At 39.8% G+C, this 23,305-nt stretch overlaps 1 long non-coding RNA gene across 1 annotated transcript; it reads left to right on the forward strand.

Moving 5' to 3' along the window:
• The first annotated feature begins 6,569 nt into the window (after positions 1 to 6,569).
• On the forward strand, positions 6,570 to 7,301 carry LOC127943515 (uncharacterized). The gene is made up of 2 exons (XR_008149770.1): positions 6,570 to 6,899; positions 7,007 to 7,301. It is a non-coding gene; the product is annotated as an uncharacterized LOC127943515 (long non-coding RNA).
• The last annotated feature ends 16,004 nt before the right edge of the window (positions 7,302 to 23,305 follow it).

Here is a 23,305-nt window from a genome sequence, read left to right on the forward strand (position 1 = left end):
CCTTTCTAATCTTTTTGTATTCTTTTCTTTTCATTTATTATACAATTCTAAAAAAAGCTCTGTTTTCTTTTTATTTATTATATTATTTAGAATCCCTTGCTACGTGTACTGTGTTTAAGCTAACTGAGACTTGTTATAGCCTAAGCTACTTATCATTGTTCTTTTGTTGTTGTTTTTTATTTGCTTCCATTGTCCTCATTTGTAAGTTGCTTTGGATAAAAGCGTCTGCTAAATGACTAAATGAAAATGTATTTCAATTTAGATGAGTTTCAGCTCCATTCTAGAATCATGTAATCTGTTTAGTAGCAAAATTACTTTTTAGTTGAGTTATCATTCTCTCAGCGCAGCAGATTAGAGTCATATATAGCCTCTTGTGCCATCTAGTGTTGAGATACAATTGAATAACCTGCAGTCACTTAGTAAACACTTCTCATCTGAAATGACTTGTAAGTACCCTTCAGGGAAACGGTGGTGACACTGACAAGAACCTTCATTCATTCATTCATTCATTCGATCTAGCAACCTTCTGGTTGGCAGTCTTAATCCACTGCTCTCCTTTATATCAGCTAAAATGGCTAATTTGATTATTACACTGCGCTTGTTATTAGCAAAATTCAGTTTAGATGTTCCACAGGGTATGGGTCTGCGCGGTTTCAGTTCAAAATAAAAAGAGAGACGCAAGAATATACACATCAATTTCGAATTACCTCTTATGTCAAATATAAACTGCTGCATTTTGGTCAAGAACGCAGTATAAATTGGTTTCAGTGATGACTGTATGGGAAGATAACAAAGTTTTATTAAAGATTAGCCTTTGCAACACACTTAAACCCTCCCTGCAAACAAGTCTGCACTGGGCCTTTATGGGCCCACTTAGGGCTAACCTAAGGGCCCCCAGCACAAGGTCTCTGAGATTTTACCTATTATCAAAACGTTGGCCCCTTAGTGCTGGTACCCTCACTTAGCCCACACTATTAATCTACATTGTTCAATTGAGGAATTCATATTGATATTTATTGTGTTTTCATTTACTCAAATACCTAGCGAAAGTGTTAAAAGACAGTAATTTTTTTTTTTTTTTTTACATAAAGCCCACAAACAATAAGACAGCCACTTTATAAGGCAATGGTCTTTCCCTTTGTTGTGTTTTTGAAGTGCTGTCATGCAAGAGATTTCTACAAACGTTTTAACCAAACTTTAGCACTTAATATCAGTTAATTTCTATAACGTTAGCTATAATTTATTGTCATGCTGTCAGTCTCTGTTTTCCTGGGTGTTCCCTAGTGAGCTCACTTCCTTAGGCACTTCACCATAGGCACTTTAATTCCGCTAGTCTGGTCCTGTCTTACATTACTTACAGTAATTGCACTCCAATTAAATCGCACAGGTGCTGACAATCCTTTGTCATTAGTCTCCCTATATATAGCTGTCCTTCTCTGTTGTCTGTATGGAGTCCTTACCCTATGTGTACGAATGTTCTCGTCTCCCGAGACTTCCCCTTACCTTCTCGTTCCTCCGAGTTCCCAGTTCATCTGGTTCCCACTTTTTGTTTTGTTTGTCTTCCTAGTACTGTTTTGTTTTGAATTTCCCTTTTTGTTATTAAAGACTACCTGCATTTGGATCTACCCTCTCCTTGTGTTTGTCCCAACACACGATCGTCACAGAAGGACTCCATCAATCGAAGATCCAGCGGTATGTCTTTTCATCTCTCCTCCCCAACCAGCATGGTGGAGCGGAAGGAAAAATATTTAAGGTTGACTTCCTTCCACCAAGAGGGCAATGACGTGGGAGTCATGGCACTGGTGTTCTGGTCCCTGGCCGAGGGCATGGATTACAATGATGCGGCCCTCAAGGAATATTTTAACTCTGGACTGGATGACCCGGTTCCTCAGGAGGAACTCGAACAATTGGACACATTCGGGTTCTGGGAGTTTGTGTGCTACCTACAGCATCGGCTTCCGTGGGATACCCCAGCCACTCCTGTCTCCTCCGATAGGTTGGCCGCCAGTCCAGAGCCACTGCCCAGGATGGTCACCAGCCCAGCGCCACAGCACAAGATGGCCGCCAGCCCAGAGCCACAGCACAAGATTCAACGCCTGAGTCTCCAGACAAGGTGCCACTGACTTGCCAACATAGAGGGTGGAGGAGGAGACGGGTGTCTACCATTCCTCAAAGCCAGGAGGATGTTCCCGAGTGGGCCGCTGCCGTCCAGGAGGACGTTTCCGAGCAGGGCACTGCCGTCCCCGAGGTGGTGCCCGCTGCTGTTCACCTGGTTGTCCTGTCTTTGTCTCTCCATTCCACCTGGTTGTTTGTCTCTGTCTGTCCATTCTATCTAGTTCTCCTGTTTCTGTTTTCTGACCCTCCGTCCCTCCCCCTAGTCCGCCGCCGCTTCACCTCCCTCCTACCTCTTTTTCTGTTGGGTTTTCCTGTGTTTCAGGTAGAGCATCTGGGAGCTGCTCCGTAGGGGAGGGGGTAATGTCACGCTGTTAGTCTCTGTTTTCCTGGGTGTTCCCTAGTGAGCTCACTTCTCCTTAGGCACTTCACCATAGGCACTTTAATTCCTCTAGTCTGGTCCTGTCTTACATTACTTACAGTAATTGCACTCCAATTAAATCGCACAGGTGCTGACAATCCTTTGTCATTAGTCTCCCTATATATATATAGCTGTCCTTCTGTTGTCTGTATGGAGTCCTTACCCTATGTGTACGAACGTTCTCGTCTCCCGAGACTTCCCCTTACCTTCTCGTTCCTCAGAGTTCCCGTTTCATCCGGTTCCCACTTCTTGTTTTGTTTGTCTTAGTACTGTTTTGTTTTGAATGACCCTTTTTGTTATTAAAGACTACCTGCATTTGGATCTACCCTCTCCTTGTGTTTGTCCCAACACACGATCGTCACATTTATTCACTGTTTGAATAACCGTGAGGAAACGTTATAGAGCCTAATTATACATTTCTAATATTTTTATTAAGTTATCACATTCAAAACAAATTCAGTCCCATTAAACATTTTATTCATCTTCATAACACTCATGTCTGGCTTTTGCCTATGGAGCCCCTCTGGTCCCACTTTGTCAAAAAAAATTAAAAAAAAATTATAATCGTCTTGTGGCCTCAAAATACTAACTCGTGGCCTCAATATAGCCTGAAGATACTAACTCATGGCCTCAAGATAGTTAAGTGTCTGACAAATGGTCCCTTTGTTATTAAACCAGATCATGAACTGTAGTGTAATGGTATACTTCACATTCTGCGCAATATTCTCTGTTTTAATATTCAGTGACATATAGTATGCTGCAGTTCTGCTTCTATTTATTTACTAGTACTGTTCATTACAATCATTTCAATTCTGTTAATACAGTAATGAAAATCTTGTAGGCTGTATATCCATAGTCCTTTATAATTCTTCTGAGTAACTAAACGAGGCGGGTCTTTGGGAACAGTCACTATAATATTAATGATAATCATTCCATGATAATGCATGGAATATACGGCAAAGCACCACTAAATAACAGGGATAATTTGTGGGGGGCATGGTAAGGCTTTGGCAATCAGATGGCTAGTAGTAGTCAGCTAGCTTTAGCCCCATCTAGCCCTATCAGAAACAGGGGTAGTACAGTGAAATGGAGTAAAATGGAGAAGAATAAATGTCAACACACCTCAGCGATATAAAAAAGACACACAAATGTTTGTCTTAGAGTCTTTTTTGCTTATTAATATGGTTGAACTGGGTCATCGAAATTTAGAAGCAAAGACATTGGTTAATAGAATGGGATTAAATACATAAAGGATATTTGTGTTGTATAACATTAAATTATTGCAGGTGTGCTGTGTCCTAGTTGGGAAATGTGTAATTCAAAACCCAAATCTAAAGGATTTTTTTTTTTTTTTTTAATGTGAACATTGCTGATGTTTTTTACAGAGATGGTACATGTATATATGGCCTATATTTGGGTTGATGCTAAGAGTTTAACACAGTGTATGTGTATGCATTTTAGAAGGACTCTTTAAATTGGTGAGGTTACCACATCATGGTCAAGTTTCAATATGGATTTAACATTCTTTTCAAAGTGAGACCACAGTCTGGACTATTTTAATTTTTTTTATTCCTGGTAAGGAAGATTCTCGTGTTTGAGAACAGTGGCTCGTTTTCATTACAGGAGTGTGGGATATTAATTTGCTATCAGCCAACTTCATCTATGGACAGTGTTTGGACATTGATGTATTACATAGGAGATATTCGCACAGATCAATTTTCACATTACGAAATCTTACAATCTTACATTGTTTTGTTTGGTTTTTGTACTTTTGTGTATTTACATTTTTGGCTATATGGTGCTGTATTAACCTGAATTGAATGTTTTCTATTTTGTATTTAATAATTTAATTGATTTGAAATCCCTTTGAATACTGTATATTTTTGACAATATAGAGATTAGTTATGTGGTGATTGCATTCATTTCAGATGAATAATAACTGATTTCCCCAAAGATTAATGAACAGGGAGGGCCCTGACTGTGCTGCTGGATCTTCTGAGAAATGACACAATCCAGACTCTGGTGTTTCTCTTCTGTCTGCCAGTGGTAGGCTACATCATACAGAGTGGTCTCCACAGTGTTTGGCATGTGCATCGTTCCACTGTCCACCGCATTGTCCTCCGAGAGATTGACCTCCTGAAGACCCCAGAACACATGGAGGCAAGGCTGGGCTAATAATTGACGTTTTTCTGATGTTAAACCTAAGCTATATTGTACACGGTTGTAAAAAGTACTTTCAGTTATGTATAGAATAATTTCTTTTAATGTTTAAAAAAATATTTATATGTTTTCTGTTGAAATTATAAGCTGCTTTAAAAAAATATTAACAATATTAACAATGTATACAGGGCCGCATTAACAATAGGGCTAGACGTGGTCTTTCTTCATACAGATCATTTTTTGCAAGAAGGAGCACAATTGAGTAGACACAACTTTTTCTAAAATTGTAGACTTAAATGGAAGATTTTAAGTGGGTCTGTAATTTGACAGTTCATTAGGATCTAGTTGTTGTTTGTTGATAAGAGGCTTAAATAACCGCCATCTTGAATGGTTTTGGGATGTGACCTACAGATAACAAGATAATAATATTGAGAAGCAGTTCTTCTGCTACAGTAACAACTATGTCAGTAATTTAGTGGGTACTAATAAACATGTTTATTTATTTAAACAGGTTTAGATGCAGTGATATGTTTACTTAGCTCTTCCTGTCCTATAGCTGTAAAGCACTGCATTTTATCTTTGGGTGCAATGGATGAAACTAGGGTGACCATATGAGCCATTTTCCCAGGACGCATCCTTGCCAGGATTTCTATATTGCCTAAAACATCCAAAGCAGTCTGACCAATACAATGCAGGTATGGTACATAATCAACCAATCGTGGTGTGTGAGAAGGTGAGATCTACAGAGAACGATCAAAGCAATGCAAATATACATACATGTTAGGTGTTTGTTCGTTCATTCAACTTGAAGCGTCGCTGCGCATCGATCATTGTACCAAGAGAGTGATTTCAGAGCCATCTGCTCTGCTCTCTATAGCTCTTATGAATGTCATACAATGATCGATCTGCACAGCACAAACAGACAAAATCTGGATATTTTAGGCAATATAAAAATCCTGGCAAGGACGTGTCCTGTGAAAATGGCTCATATGGTCACCCTAGATGAAACTGAAGTATAAGATGCTGTAGAATCTACATTTCTTAATGTATTTCTGATGTTATCTACTGTATTTTATCAGTGAATAAATTCATAAAGTCATTAATATTAAAAGTTGAGGGAATATTTAAATTTGGCTGCGTCTGGTTGTTTGTTAATTTAGCTACTGTGCTAAATAAAAATCTTGGATTGTTTTGGTTATGTTCTATATATATATATATATATATATATATATATACAATTCTAAAATCTTCCAAGTTAGTTTTTCTCCATTTGTGTTCAAGACTACGAGTTTCTTTCTTGAGTATTTATGTGTATTTATGGGTACACAGAGCAGCTGAGATAAATCAGGCAGGTTATTTGTAGCTCTGTCTTTAGTGGTTGGAACAATAGTTCTGCCCAGACGGTAACGCTGAGCCATATATATCAGTGATGTGCAGCATGCACGATACAAGGAAATGGTCAGTAACATCATCACTTTGAGGTTACTGTGATCTATATCAGTAAGATTGATCTCATGCGATATAATTAAATCTAGTAGGCGATGAATGGGCCCGGTGACATTTTTTTTCTTTACTATTATCTGTGATCATGGGTTGGAGTTAACTGCTTTGGGTGTGAGTGATCTTATGTTTAGGAGCCCAAACTTTAAAAATAGTTTTTGTTCATTTATTTAATTTTTTTTTGCTTTTATCAAGATCAGATTTCTTTCTAGATCCTATGTTAAATTTATTTGACCTCACTATTTGGGAACAGACACAGTCTTAATAGAATAAATGATAGAGTGCTTCTATCATTTATGTGGGTAGAACAAAAGCCATCATAGCAGTTATTCAAGTACTGGCTTACTAGTCATATTATAGAGCAAATCGTCCTGGAGATGTTCTTCGACCATTAGCGTGAAAAAGCCTAGGATTCTCCCTGAAAAGATTCCAATTATTAACAGAGCAGTTTCTGTTCTTTACACCATGACATTAACCATTCGTTTAAAGCAACAAGTCTACTGAACCTTTCGTGTCCTCGTTGATACATGGGGAGTGGTCCTGACACAATAATAGTCTCCACCCAGAACTGCACCTGCGGCTTTCTCGAAAACCAGAGGGGGAGAAGTCGTCGCCCGGAGCCTGGCTTTCATCCTCTGCTGTGGATGCACCGAGTGTTACGATTCATGAATTGCACTGTCTCTCCCTTGGCTTGTTTAGAGTGCAGGTGTGTGTCTGTGTGCATGATCCCTGATCACTACTGATTAACAGCACCACCTTTGTTCCATTGTGTGTGTCTATTAAAGTGCAGTAACTGGTGTCTCATGTTGTCAGATCGTTGTGGTTCTTTCCTGTGTTCCGTTCTGTTCCCCTGGCTGTGTTGGATCGTGGATTCCCCCGTTGTTCTTCATCGAGTCTTCTTGTTCCCTGCACCGGAATCATGAGCACCTTCACTGGGATTACAGCACTGGCTCACCGAGGATCATCACTGTTGTCCACCGAGGTCCCTGCGTCACACACCATCTGAGCTTGTGATCGTCGCCACTCTCCCCCTGTGGTATCAGCGTCATTGTTGTCTGTTTGTATGACGATAATTATATCTTGTCATTAAACCGCCTTGAATTTGCAATTCTGTCTCTGACTCGTGATAACCAGCCGGAGCGAAGGACATCTGGGAAGATCACATCCTGGGTGCACCAGGCCTGTGCAGATAAACACATGGAGTAGAGGTGGTGGGACTGTTAGCAGCGTTCTGTATACTTACCCTAGACTTGTAAGCATCAGCCCGGGAGGTTTCCAGCACAGCTCTCCTCTCTCTCAGCTGAGCCTGTCTTACCTCCAGGTCGCACCGAATGCAGCTTGAATGCATCCTCACCTGCATTCAAAGGTAGACATACATCCGCCTTTAAAGCAAGTAAGAGGATAGCAATACGATAGAGGATATATCTGCATTTTACAGAAATGAAAGTGATGATAAAAAAAAGTCTGTAAATAATTAACGTGATGGAGCTCAAACTCATCACAGATGGTAGCAACAAACAGGAATTTATTTTATTATTTGATTTTTTTTCTACAAACAGGCACTGGAAACTGTTTTATCCGTATGTTAATGTAGTGTCCAATGAATGATCTGTAGTGTGAATATGATTGACTAGTGTGTGTGTGTGTGTGTGATTTGAAAGCTTTGTTTGAGCACAGGCGAAATGGTTTTGAAGCAATTTATTTAGCAAGAAGAGTCAGGGATTCTGCGAATTTAGTTTGTTTTTATTTGTGTTTAAGGTTTTGAGAAAATGAGTGATGGTTTCAAGAAATGTGTTTTAGGAATTCAAAAATACTTTAAAAAAGATTGAACTATGTCTTTTTTTTCACAGTATTTAGACTAATAAATCCAGAAAATGTGGAAATGCACATTGTGACTTACGCAGACATTTTTCCAATTAATCATAATAAAATCTTTTTCCACAGTTGTGATCAATCAAGAAGTGCTTGCTAATACTGGTTTGGGTCAGAAATTTGTGATCATGGAAACAGGAAACACTTTTAATAGTCACAAAGCACACCAACAAGCAAGCAATCCTTTTGAAAGGTTACTTTACTAACTTTACATTTGATTCTATATATAGGTGTTTCCTGTTTTTCATTATCCTCACAGAAAGTGGCTAAAATAATTGTTTATCTCTTTAGTAGATACATCTGAAGCACAAATGTGTAGCAACTAAATTATTAATTAAACAAGAAAACACAGGCAAAAACCCTGCAAACATGTCCTTGCGGGGTCAGTACTGGCTTTTTGTGGGCACAGTGGGCTATAAGCCAGCCCACATCAAACCTAAACAGATCCAGTGCTGGTTTGCCCAGGTGGGCTCCACAGCTTTGGGCTCTCTATGAGCAGCCCACACTATGGGATGTCCCACATTAATCCAGACATGAGCCTGTAAATAAGAAATTTGTTGGCAGTTTTCTTTCTTATCACTAGGGATGTGTTTTAGGTTTCCTTAAGTACGAACCAGATTCCAAAAAAGTTGTGACTGTACGAATTGTGATTAAAAACAGAATGTAATGATGTGGAAGTGCTCAAATTTCAATATTTTATTCAGAATACAACATAGATGACATACCAAATGTTTAAACTGAAAAAAAGTTGGTATTAAATTTCATGACATCATCACATCTCAAAAAAGTTGGGACAAGGCCATGTTTGCCACTGTGTGGCATCCCCTCTTCTTTTTATTACAGTCTGCAAATGTCTGGGGACTGAGGAGACAAGTTGCTCAAGTTTAGGAATATGAATGTTCTCCCATTCTTGTCTTATACAGGCTTCTAGTTGCTCAACTGTCTTAGGTCTTCTTTGCTGCATCTTCCTCTTTATTATGCGCCAAATGTTTTCTATGGGTGAAAGATCTGGACTGCAGGCTGGCCATTTCAGTACCCGGATCCTTCTTGAACACAGCCATGATGTTGTAATTGATGCAGTATGTGGTCTGGCATTGTCATGTTGGAAAATACAAGGTCTTCCATGAAAGAGACGACATCTGGATAGGAGCATATGTTTTTCTAGAACTTGGATATACCTTTCAGCATTGATGATGCCTTTCCAGATGTGTAAGCTGCCCATGCCACATTTACTCACGCAACCCCATACCATCAGAGATGCAGGCTTTAAAATGTAAGTTTAATTTTCGTAACTGGATTTTGAGATTCCGTCCACGTTTTCTGCTTCGCGGAAGTCATAGCACTGTATGCATCAAGAACCCGGTTGACTGGGTACTGGGTACCACCCGTACTTAAAGAAATCTGAATTCATTTTTTTAGTACCAACTTGGTACCGGGTCTTTTGACAAAACTAAGCCCAAAGATCACGGGCATCCAGTATGGTTTTCCGGCCTTGACCCTTTTACACAGAGATTGTTCCAGATTCTATGAATCTTTGGATGATATTATGCACTGTAGATGATGACAATTTCAAACTCTTTGCAATTCTTCTCTGAGACTTCTCCTTTCTGATATTGCTCCACTATTTTTCGCTGCAGCATTGGGGGAATTGGTGATCCTCTGCCCATCTTGACTTCTGAGAGACACCGCCACTCTGAGAGGCTCTTTTTATACCCAATCATGTTGCCAATTGACCTAATTAGTTGCAAATCGGTCCTCCAGCTGTTCCTTATATGTACAGTACATTTAACTTTTCCGGCCTCTTATTGCTACCTGTCCCAACTTTTTTGGAAAGTGTAGCTCTCATGAAATCCAAAATGAGCCAATGTTTGGCATGACATTTCAAAATGTCTCACTTTCAACATTTGATATATTATCTATATTCTATTGTGAATAAAATATAAGATTATGAGAATTTGTAATTATTCCATTCCTTTTTTACTCAATTTGTACAGTCTCCCAACTTTCTTTGGAATCCGGTTTGTTAAGCCATGTGGTAGAGAGAGTTTTTGAGCAATATCTCAAAACAGGTAGAGAAGGAGTAGCAGTAGTAATTCCTCATCTTGTGTTTCAGATTTGTGTCAGGATCAAGAACTATTTCTTTTTTTTTTTTTTTTAAATGGCAAAAAGTTTTTGTCCAATGAAGCTTTTAGCAATTATTTAAAGGGGTCATATAATGCTGCATGTACTCTTACAAGTTGTTTGAACTGAAATGTGTGTTGGCAGTGTGTGTACACAACCACCCTATATGATAAAAATCCACCAAGTAGTTTTTCTTTAATCTCTTTAATGTTCGTGCGAATCCTCATGATCCAGCCTCCAGCAATGAGTATAATGTACTTAAATGAATCATTGAAAATCGCCTTTCCTAATAATATGCTAATTAGCAAGTTTCACTATGAATGTGGCTAAAGTAAACAGTCTCTCAGAGAGCAGATCAGACGAAAGGGGCGGGGTCAGCAGAGCTCATTAGCATTAAAGGAGAATCCCACAAACCAGCCTGTTTTGAAAAGAGCTGTTTTTGACAGGGTAAAAAAGGTGTTTTTCACACTAACATTGATGAATTTCAAACAAACTATGTTACAGACTTTTCATTAAGACCCTAAAGAATCATATCAACTTGTAGAAAATTATATGACCCCTTTAAAAAGCGTCTGAACACTCTACACACACAGTAAAAACGTTGGGTTGTTTTTTTAACCTAACCGTTGGGTTACACATATTGGGTCAATGTGTTGGGTTATCTTAAAATTTGTTGGGTCATTTTTTATTTTTCGTCGTTGGGTTATTTTTAGTTATAACCCAACTGTTGAGTTAAATATGTTTCCCGCTTCACTCCGGTTCAAATTTTAACGGTCCAATCAGAGACTCAGTGCGGACATCAGCGGCAGCCTGCATGATTATGAAGGGTAAGTAACTGTTAATATAATCGTATGATGTATATAACCGTTATAACATTAAGTAATGTGTTGATACGTTAATTATTATTTTTTTATACGTTAAAAAAGTTTTAATTCCCTTTTACTTAGTACGTTTGTTTCCCCCAGAGAATCAGATCGAGTGTAAATGAATGCTATTCCTGTTTGTTCGCCAGCATTAATACATTAAAAGATTAGCTGCAAAACTTTTTAGACAAGTATTACTTAAAGTTAATAAAAAATGTCTGGTGAAATGTGAAAATGTCAAGTTGGTATTAAAAAATATTAAAATGTCATGGTACCAGGTTTCTTTAAAGGGGGGTGAAATGCTATTTCATGCATACTGATTTTTTTACACTGTTAAAGAGTTGGATTCACATGCTAAACATGGACAAAGTTTCAAAAATTAAGTTGTACGTTTGAAGGAGTATTTTTGTTCCAAAAATACTCCTTCCGGTTTGTCACAAGTTTCGGAAAGTTTTTTTCGAGTATGGCTCTGTGTGACGTTAGATGGAGCGGAATTTCCTTATAAGGGCACTTCTGTCGGAAGAGCGCTCGCTCCCGTATAGCACAGCACTGAGAGAGCACAGGCATTCACAGATCAGAGCGAGAGCGTCGCGAAATGTCACAAAAGGAGTGTGTTTTTGGTTGCCAGGGCAAGACAACCCTGCACAGATAACAAAAAAAAAACCAGCATTAAGGGACCAGTGGATGGAGTTTATTTTTACAGAGCATCAATGGAGTTGTTCAAGTGTTTTTGTTTGTTCCCTGCATTTCGAAGATGCTTGTTTTACAAACAAGGCCCAGTTTGACGCCGGATTTGCACATCGTTTATTTCTTAAGGATAATGCAGTCCCAACGAAAAGGGGTCACGATCGTGTGTTGGAACCGCAGGCGGTGAGTAAAACTGCTTCAAATATCTCTTCCTCCTTGTTAGTGGGTCCGCCTCCCATGCCGGAGACCCAGGTTCGAGCCCCGCTCGGAGCGAGTCGTTGCTGCTGCTGCTCTCGTTCAGTTTCAGCCCCCAACAGACTTTTTGGAGTTATGAAGGATGCAGTACTACTCTATAGGTACTCAAGATTAACAGGATATTGAGTGAAAACGAGCATTCCCCCCCCCCCCCCCCTTTAAGTACAGGTGGTACCCAGTACCTGGTCAATCGGGTTCTTGACGCATACAGTGCTATGATTTCTGTGAAGCAGAAAATGTGGACGGAATCTCAAAATCCAGTTACGAAAATTAAACTTACATTTTAATATGGACAGTCACGGAATTTGTCAAAGCATAAATTAATCAAATCAAATCTGCGCGTCTCTGTGTGAATGAATGAATGCAGAAATGTGCGGGTTTGTTTACTACATAGACTGAAGCGCGTGATGCTTGCAGTAATTTCTCAATGAGGTCCTAAATACATAAACAACATCACCAGAACTGTTCTGAGTCACTTCACAAACATTTTACCATTTCATTTGAGTAAAGGTATTTACGTCAACCCGTCAAAATAAAAGTTCATTTTTACATAAAGGCATTGTGCTAGAAATATTACTATTATGTAGTAGAATGTATGTGATACTGCTACCACTGTTGAAAAAATTAATAAAACTGTTTTTTAAAGAAATAAATCACACAATATTTCTTACATGTTTTAATTTTAATAGCAAATCCCCTTTATTTACCAAAAAATAAAATGTGTTTAAATTGAATGTATTAATGAGTGTGAAAAAGATCTAGAAAAACATATGCTCCCATCCAGACGTCATCTCTTTCAGGGAAGACCTTGCATTTTCCAACATGACAATGCCAGACCACATAATGCATCAATTACAACATCATGGCTGCGTAGAAGAAGAATCCGGGTACTGAAATGGCCAGCCTGCAGTCCAGATCTTTCACCCATTGAAAACATTTGGCGCATCATAAAGAGGAAGATGCAACAAAGAAGACCTAAGACAGTTGAGCAACTAGAAGCCTGTATAAGACAAGAATGGGACAACATTCATATTCCTAAACTTGAGCAACTTGTCTCCTCAGTCCCCAGACATTTGCAGACTGTAAATAAAGAAGAGGGGATGCCAAACAGTGGTAAACATGGCCTTGTCCCAACTTTTTTGAGATGTGTTGATGTCATGAAATTTAATATCAACTTATTTTCCCCTTATAATTATACATTTTCTCAGTTTAAATATTTGATTTGTCATCTATGTGGTTTTCTGAATACAATATTGAAATTTGAAACTTCCACATCATTACATTGTGTTTTTATTCACAATTTGTACAGTGTACAGTTTGTACTATTTGTTTTACTTTTTTTGGAATCGGGTTTGTACCTAAAACACATCCCTAGTAATAAGAAAGAAAACTGCAACAAACATTTCTTTTTTACAGGATCATGTCTGGCCCATGTCTAATGTGGGAAATCCCATAGTGTGGGCTGCTCACAGAGAGCTCAAAGCTGTGGGGCTCACCTGGGCAAACCAGCATTGGGCCTGTTAAGGTTTGATGTGGGCTGGCCCTAGCCCACTATGCCTGCAAAAAACCAGTACTTACCCTGCAAGGAGGTTTTCTTGTTTAATTACTAATGTAGTTGCTACACATAATGAAGCATACAACCTTTATTACTTAATATTTAATGCATGTACAAAGTATTTGTTTTCTTTACTAGTTGTCCCCAACGGCTTAGTATTTGTGCTTCAGATGTATCTACTAAAGAGATAAACATCTATTTAAGCTACTCTCTGTGAGGACAATGAAAAACAGGAAACACCTATACTGTGTATATAGAATCACATGTAATGTTAGTAAAGGAACCTTTCAGAATGAGCTTGTTGGTGTGCTTTGTGGAGCTCACCTGGGCAAACCAGCACTGGGCCTGTTTAGGTTTGATGTGGGCTGGCCTATAGCCCACTGTGCCCGCAAAAAGCCAGTATTGACCCCGCAAGGACATGTTTGCAGGGTTTGTGCCTGTGTTTTCTTGTTTAATTAATAATTTAGTTGCTACACGTATTGAAGCACAACCTTTATTACTTATTAATTTATGGATGTACAAAGTTATTATTATTTGTTTTCTTTACTAGTTGTCCCCAACTGCTTAGTATTTGTGCTTCAGATGTATCTACTAAAGAGATAAACATTTATTTTAGCCACTCTCTGTGAGGACAATGAAAAACAGGAAACACCTATATATAGAATCAAATGTAAAGTTAATAAAGGAACCTTTCAGAATGAGCTTGTTGGTGTGCTTTGTGTCTATTAAAAGCGTTTCCTGTTTCCATGATCACAAATTTCTGACCCAAACCAGTATTAGCAAGCACTTCTTGATTGATCACAACTGTGGAAAAAGATCTTATGATGATTAATTGGAAAAAATGTCTGTGTAAGTCACAATGTGCATTTCCACATTTTCTGGATTTATTAGTCTAAATACTGTGAAAAAAGACTGAGTTCAATCTTTTTTACAGTATTTTTGAATTGCTAAAACACATTTCTTGAAACCATCACTCATTTTCTCAAAACCTTAAACACAAATAAAAACCTTAAAACTAAATTCACAGAATTCCTGACTCTTCTGGTAAAATAAATTGCTTCAAAACCATTCCACCTCTTGCAAAACATAACACGAAGTATCTTGATTTCCTTTATGAAACCAATGAAAATGTGACACTAATTCATCAGTGCAAACACTAATTTCTCACATCTGCAAACACTCATTGCTTTACTTAACACCAGCCAAAGGCCAAGTTATAGATTTCAAAGCAATGGAATGAAAACAATGCAGACAGAGTAAAGGGAGTTGGAGGGAGAGCCAGAGGATGAGACAGAGTTCGAATTAGAATAAAAGGAAGAGTTCAAAGCAGAGCAAGAAAAGTTGGAAGGGGAACAAGGGGAGGAAAAGGATGAGTCGGAAAGGGAAGAGAAGAGAAAGGAGGACAAAGACCAGAAACAAGAAGAGTGGTCTTTGATAAGAGTAGGTCTACTGTCATAGATCCTGTGATCAACCACAGTTTGTAGGTTTTCTGAATGGCTAAAACACATTTCTTGAAAATATCACTAATTTTCTCAAAACCTTACAGTAAACACAAATCCAAGCCCTCAAATTAAAATTCAAATAACTCCTGACTCTTCTGGCAAAATCAAACAATTGCTTCAAAACCATTTTGCTTGTACTCAAACAAAGCTTTCAAATCACACGCACACACATCAGTCAATCATATACACACTACAGATCATTCATTAGACACTACATCAAGATATGGATAAAACAGTTTCCAGTGCCTGTTTGTAGGAAAAAAAAAAAACAACAACAACATTTATTCCTGTTTGTTGCTAACATGTATCATGAGGTTGAGCTCCATCATGTTAATTATTTACTTTTTTTTTATCTTAAAAATCTATTTTAAATACCATCACTTTCGTTTCTGTAAAATGTAGATTTTTTTTACATTTTTAGAATCCGCTATTTAGCGTATTGCCTGTTGGCATTGTCATTGTGGTTCCCGCATGCATTGCTAATACTATATTCACACAAATTACCATTGCATTACTCACTGTTATTTGCTTTAATGGTGGATGTATGTCTACCTTTGAATGAAGGTTAGGACGCATTCGAGCTGCATTTGGTGCATCTTGAACTGTAGTCTGATGAGAAGAAGATTTTGTGACCTGGAGGTGAGGCAGGCTCAGCTGAGAGAGAGGAAAGCCGCACTTGAAACCTCCCTGGCTGATGCTTACAAGTCCAGGGTTAAGTATACAGTACGCTATTAACGGTCCCACCACCTCTACTTTGTGTTTTTTTCTGCACAGGCCCGGTGCACCCAAGATGTGATCTTCCCAGATGTCCTTCACCCCGTCGCCGGGACACCAGAGACCCTGGGTGCATCCACAGCAGAGGACGAAAGCCAGGCCCCGGGCGACGACTTCTCCACCCTCCGGTCTTTGAGATCTCCACCCAGAACTGCACTGGCAGCGAAGGTTCAGTAGATTTCTTGCTTTAAACAAATGGTTAATTTCATGGTGTAAAGAACAGAGTCTGTTCTGTTAATAATTGGAATCTTTTCTGGAGGAATCCTAGGCTTTTTCAACGCTGATGGCTTGCACCCCAGGAGAGTCGGAGCAGAACTCCTGCCGAAGAACATCTCCAGTACGCTTCACAATATAATATGACTAGTAAACCAGTTCTTGAATAACTGCTATGATGGCTTATGTTCTACCCACATAAATGATAGAAGCACTTGCACTGTCCAATCCATTAAATAAAAAAAAAATAAAACAATGTAGGATATAGAAAAAAATCTGATCACTCACACCCAAAGCAATTATTGTAAATTAAATGATCACTGATAATTATTTGACTGAAACCTGGCTAAAACCAAATAATTATATTGGTCTAAATGTGTCTACCTCCACCAAACTACTGTTATAAGCATGAGCCCTGTCAGAATGGTCGTTGGGGAGGTGTTGCAACATTGGGGGAGGTGTTGCAAAATTATATAGTGATATTCTCAATGTTACCCAGAAAATGGGATAGAGGTTTACAACTCATTAGAAATACTTCTGCTTAATGTTGCACTGTCAGATATGCAAAATAAATCTATTAACTCAAATAAATCTCTTGCTCTAGGTACTGTGTATAGACCATTAGGGCCGTATGTAGAATTCCTAAAAGAAATTGCAGATTTCCTCTCAGACCTTTTGGTTACAGTTGATAAAGTACTAATTTTCAGAGATTAAAAAAAATCATGTTGATAATACAAATTATGCATTAGAACTTGTGTTTACTGACCTAATAAACTCTTTTTCACATTTTTCAAATTTTTCAAGCAAAATGTCACTGGGCCCACTCATCACTTACTAGATTTTATCTCATGGAGTTGATATTACTGATATAGATCACAGTAACCTCAAAGTGATGCTGTTACTGACCATTTCCTTGCATGCTGCGTAACACTTATATATATGGCTCAGCATTACAATCTGGGCAGAAATATTGTTCTAACTACTAAAAACAGATTTGCAAATAACCTGCCTGATCTCTCTCAACCTCTCTGTGTACCCATAAATACACAAAGAAAAAACTAACTTCGAAGTTTTTAGAATTGCATGGGGAAAAAAAAAACATTCAAGCTGGCGGTTATTAAGCCTCTTATCAACAAACTACAACTTCCTAATGAACTGTCAAAATACAGAGCCATTTCAAATATTCCATTTGTCTAAATTTTTTGAAAAAGTTGTGTCTGCTCAATTGGGCTCCTTCTTGCAAAAAAATATCTGTATGAATAATTTCACCATAGCACTGAAACTGCACTTGTTAAAATTACAAATGACTTGCTTCTTGCGTCAGATCAAGGCTGCATCTCATTGCTAATTTTACTTGATCTTAGTGCTGCATTCGACACCATAGATCATGACATACTCATAGATTGATTACCAAACTATACAGATATTCAAGGACAGGCTTTAAGATGGTTTAGATCCTACCTGTCAGATCGATAGAACTTTGTTTATTTAAATGGGGAGCCATCACATTTATCACCAGTAAAATATGGAGTGCCAAAAGGGACTGTCCTAGGCCCTCTGCTAATTTCAATATACTTGCTGCCCCTTGGTAATATTATTAGAAAATATGGGATTAGTTTCCACTGTTATAATGTTTACTCAACTATATATCTCAACAAGACCAGATGAAGCGTCTCAGGTTATGAATGTAACCATGGTTCCCTGAGTAGGGAACGAGACACTGGGTCCTCTAGGGGTCGCTATGGGGAACACCTCGTAGTGACCCGTGTCTGAAGCATACATTAAAAAAAACACCAACAAGTTGGCCGGCGACAGCCTCTGACGTCACTATCGGTGTGACAATAAATAGACACCAGGAAAACACGTCATTCACTTCTTCGTCTGAAGCTTGCGTCCACAGCATGGCAGGGAGCTAGAGGACTTGTTCCCTACTCAGGGAACCATGGTTACATTCGTAACCTGAGACGTTCCCTTTCAAGGGAATTTCTAAGTGTGTCCTCTAGGTGTCACTATGGGGAACAGTATACCCACGGGCCATGCTGAGGGGAGTGCAGGCCAGAATCATGGTGAGCACTAAGTACCAACTCTACGATTTCCATGGGAGTTTCCCCTGGGACGTTTAGACGGCTGTCTGTGACAGTACCCCTTATGGCCAAAGGCCTAGGCAACATACCCAACTTAACTGTTAGGGCCTCTGCCCAGTGTAGAACTGAAGACTTGGAATCAATATAGATTCCTTTAAAGAAATACGGCTAAGAACCTAGCATTTTATTCTAAGTCTTGCCTGTCACACAGGGGCTACCGCTTGCTTTTGTATAAGCTTGCTGAAGGAGCGGTCTCAACAGATCCCTAGTAGCAACACCCTGTTTAGATGGGTATCCAAGGATACCTAAGTGGCGTGGCGCCCAAGATGAACAGGGCTTTTACCAACTCAAGAAAGGGCATGAAGCAACTGCGTGATGCCCTCACCATATAGGATTTAAAAAGAATGCAGAATACTAGCGTGCAAATTTAGCATAGTGTGGTTTTCAGAAAGTGCTCAAAGACTTCACGTGCACACTTACCATAACATGGATTTTAAATACTGTTCTAAGGAGGAGGCTCTCATGGTACTCTGAAAGAGCAGCTCATAGATTGAATGGTGCATCCCAAAACAATATGTTCGATCTGTGGAAATAACACTGGAGCACTCTGGGGAAAGAACAGAGGACTCAAACTACATGAGAGGAGAACTTCGAAATCAGAAAGAGAATAGCACACTCATAGGCGTGAGCACTGCTAAACTACCACAAGAACCACCCAAATAGCCACTCATGTTTGAGGGAAGCTATGCTTGAAGTGTATAAATAAATGCACACTGGCTGAGTTGAGCCCAAGGAACCAAGATCTAACCATCTCAAGAAAGGGAATGAAGCTGAGAATGTAACCTTTACTGTACAGGATTTCAGAAAGTGTGCAGAGTCTTGAATGTGCACACTTACCGAGCCGCACGGGAGAGGCAAGCTCAAATTTACAAACCTCTGGCGAGTGAAGCATCACCTGAGGCAGCATATACAAGAAGACTTCCATAACTGCCACCTCTACTTTACGCTTGATGTGTCAGCAACAACTAAGCGGCCAGAAAGCCCCTCAGGGTGACCTGGCCAGACATTCCTTGCAGTGCCATGCCAGGCCTGATGATCCAGAAGGCTGCCACAGAAATCTGTGAACTGGCCGCCTGATACTGGAAACATGAAGCCATAACAGCCAGACATAATGCTAATGAGTGTTTAGTAATTACTGTTGTCAAGCATTGCAAATAAACTCACCGAGGTTTAGTACACACATAACCACCAGCAATTTGATACATACATAAGTATATACAGAATGGATCATACTGACCCACCCTGGTTCCTGCACTGGAGCCCCTCTCAAGGGGTGATTGCCTTTAGCCTGGACCATCGTTAAGTTGGTTACCATGAACATAGAACCAACCGAAACATCATAGGTCCAGCATAGGAGACTGTTTGCAATAAATTTCCACCTAACCTTGGTCAGGTGGAGAGCTGGTGGTTACAGGAGAATTAGGAAGGGGAGGACAAGGGCAGATGTAAAACCCCCCAAAGAGAACAAGTGGATGCAAAGTATTGCTCTGAAAAAAAGAAAGCTTTTTCTTTCTTCATGATGTCTGCCAGGTTCATCCACAGATGTCTCTCCACTACCACCATGGATGCCATAGTCCTGCCCATGGCCGAAGTGCCCCACTTGGTAGCATGGAGAGAGATCCGTGGTGCGGCGCAGCTCGGCTACCTGATCAGGAGAAAGGCCCTCGCCTCTATCCAGGTCTCTTAACAGATCAGTCTGATATGCTTGAATCACCACCATCATGTGTAGTGAAGCCACAGCCTGACCTGCTGCCTCTTTTGCCTTGCCATTTAAGCAAGATGTATTTCTTGAAGGGGCTCAGATGGCAAGGAGGGAGATTAAGAGAGGATGTCTCCCCCGAAGGAAAATAAACTCTTTCCACAGGGGGCATCCTTCAGGCAACCCCTCAATGTCAGCATAACTCTTATGCTGAAACCAATGCATGCGAGAAGAAAACGGCCTCTTCCATTTCTTTTTGATCTCTGTATGGAGATCAGGCAGAAATGGAAGGCTCACCTGAGCTGGAGGGCTATGGTCAGACAGATAACACTCGTCAAGGCGACCTCACGGCACCATCAAAGTCCAACTTTTTTCCTTTTTTTCCTCGGAAAGAGAGGCGAACGAGAGTGGGCCACATTGCATTGCATGCAGATTGCCTTCTCAAAGACATCACGTGTGTGCTTTCCCCCAAACAAATAACGCAAAGATTGTGTGTGTCATCGGGTGTCAAAATATAGCTGACACAGATGCAACGCTTGCTAGTAGTTGCCATGATTGACAGAGAAAGATCGCTCTTACCTGTTCTCCAGATGTCTGTTTATAGTCACGCCGCTAGTGACGTCAGAGGCTGTCGTTTTTTCAATGTATGCTTCAGACACAGGTCACGATGAGGTGTTCGCCATAGCGACCCCTAGAGCATGCAGTTCGAAGTTCCCTTGAAAGGGAACTTCAAAATTATCTAAGCTGAATGTGTTCAAATGTAAAAGATTGGATGACCAATCATCTCTTCTCTTCTTAAATTTGGAAAAGACGGAGATATTACTTATTGGACCAAAAAAAACAGTACACACAATCTTGTAGATTACAATTTGCAACTAGATGGATGTACTGTACTGAAAGTGAAGTGACATTCAGCCAAGTATGGTGACCCATACTCAGAATTTGTGCTCTGCATTTAACCCATCCGAAATGCACACACACAGAGCAGTGAACACACACACACACACACACACACACACACTGTGAGCACACACCCGGAGCAGTGGGCAGCCATTTATGCTGCGGCGCCCGGGGAGCAGTTGGGGGTTCGATGCCTTGCTCAAGGGCACCTAAGTCATGGTATTGAAGGTGGAGAGAGAACTGTACATGCACTCCCCCCACCCACAATTCCGTCCGGCCCGAGACTAGAACCCACAACCCTTCGATTGGGAGTCCAACCCTCTAACCATTAGGCCACGACTTTATTAAATGTTATATGATTATTATTGGTACAAATAATCTTAGAATCCTTACATGAAAAGAAAGAGACCGAGAAAATTTAACCGTTATCAAGTAATATTTATTTGGTTTACTATGGGACACACACTGATCTATAATAGAGAGTGGGGTATGCTGTCATGCACAAGCATTAAATAAAATGATCATGAAAGTATTTTATTTTCATTGAAATCCTGCGGAACAGAGACGGATCTACGAATACGAGAAAGAAATGAAGAAAGTAAAACAATGCAGAAAGATAAGGCGAAAGAAAGGGGACCTTACAGGAACAAGCTCACACCAAGCGCAAAACAGCGATATTTGGAGAAGCTCTCAGGCATCCAAAATATTGACCCATACAAGCTCCCTGCAGCAGCACAGAGACCTGAACCATTTACCTCCGTGCACACATATGGACATTGTGAATTATATTGTTAAGATGTAAGTCACCTTGCATTCATGCTGTTAATGGCTTTAATCTAACCAGGACATTTACATCTTGCAATCACACATTTAACTACCCTAGCCAACCCAGAACTGGTTTGAGCTAAAATCAAATTATAACTAAACATACACAGCTTAAGCCTACATCAAAACATGTTGGAAACGTTTGTGTACATTGAACATCTCTTTACAATCTAGTGTTTACGAAACAGTGGCAGTTATTTAAGTTACTTTGTCATTTTGGTCAATGTAATAATATTAACTCCATAATCATCGGGAAGAAGGAGGCGGGAACCGGCGCACAATAAAAATGAAACTTTAATAATTCCAAATAAACACAGAACAGCGCACCAGCCCCTCACGGACGACTGGTGCGCATAAATAAAAACCAAAACATAAAATATTGCCCAGGCCTGGTCCTCTCTCGTCCTTCACTATCGTCGCTCCAGTTTTATATCCTTCCATCTCCTCTGTGGGACTCAAGACCAGCGGGGTGCGCAGGTGTAGCTCATCTCCAATCACTACACCCGGCCTCACTCCTCGTTCCCACATCTCTCGGCCCCGCCCCACTCGTCACAGTCAAAAAGTGTCTGCTAAATGCAATGTAATTACAACACGCTAAAACGCATGTGAATAAACTTTGGCCAGTACAACGCAGTTTTCACCACCTGGGGGCTTGAGATGGACCCAGCCACAGCAGAAAGCCTCGTAACTTTCCAAAGACTTGTGGCTTTTAAACTACTGCATTGTGTAGTAACTTACACTAAAAACAAGATTATAAAAAATGTCCATATATGTGCATGGAGGTAAATGTTCCAGGTCTCTGTGCCATTCCGCTGCAGGGAGCTCGTATGGGTCGATATTTTGAAAGCCTGAAAGCTTCTCCAAATACCACTGTTTTGCGCTTGGTGTAACCTAAAAAAAAATGTATTCCATTGTTCCTATGTTTTCCATATGTATCGTGTGAGGTACAGGAGCAGTTTTTTTAACACAGCAGTAACTTCCAGGCATGGTGAAACAGTGCGGAATTGCAAAAAAACTGAGTTAACACACATGTAAACAATCCTCTTTCACCGCCGGTGTCCTGCCAACATGGCGGAGACTGTGATATCGAGGGGAGGGGCTCTGTGCTATGACGACAACTCCTCACTCTCAATAGACTGTATACTTTATACACTCACTCTTTATTGGTTGATTTGTTCTTTATAAAAAAAAAACAATGCAATAAGTTTTTTTTTTATTGCACAGTTATGATGTATGGGTTTTAAGTCTGATTTTCTATTCAGTTTAATGTACTTCTGGAACTACTGGCATAGTTTGTGTCTAAATTAAAGCATGTCACAAAATTTATAATTGCGATCATAGTAATATACAAGGTAATAATATGAAATATTAAAATTGGGTCTAGGCTATATAAGGCTCAGATGTGGCTCAGATTTGGGGATTCTGGTTTACTTAAGGCTGAGAATTGGCACCAATAATAAAACCTGTTTTGGCCCAGATCAGGGCCAGCTAAGGCTGATTAACTGGATGAGATTCGGGCCGGTTATGGCCCATGTGTGGCCCGAGTCTTTAATCCAGTTCTGGGCCACTTCCAGGCCATCATTCTTTGTGGTACTTGGGCTGAGGGAAAAGTCATTGTGTGGCCCGGATCTGGGCCATCTGCTGTGTACTCTGATAAATGTCTCAGAAGCAGTTTTACATGCATTCTAATAAATGTCTATTT

This window comes from Carassius gibelio, chromosome A1, assembly GCF_023724105.1.
Source record: "Carassius gibelio isolate Cgi1373 ecotype wild population from Czech Republic chromosome A1, carGib1.2-hapl.c, whole genome shotgun sequence".
In the NCBI taxonomy this organism is placed as follows: Eukaryota; Metazoa; Chordata; class Actinopteri; order Cypriniformes; family Cyprinidae; genus Carassius; species Carassius gibelio.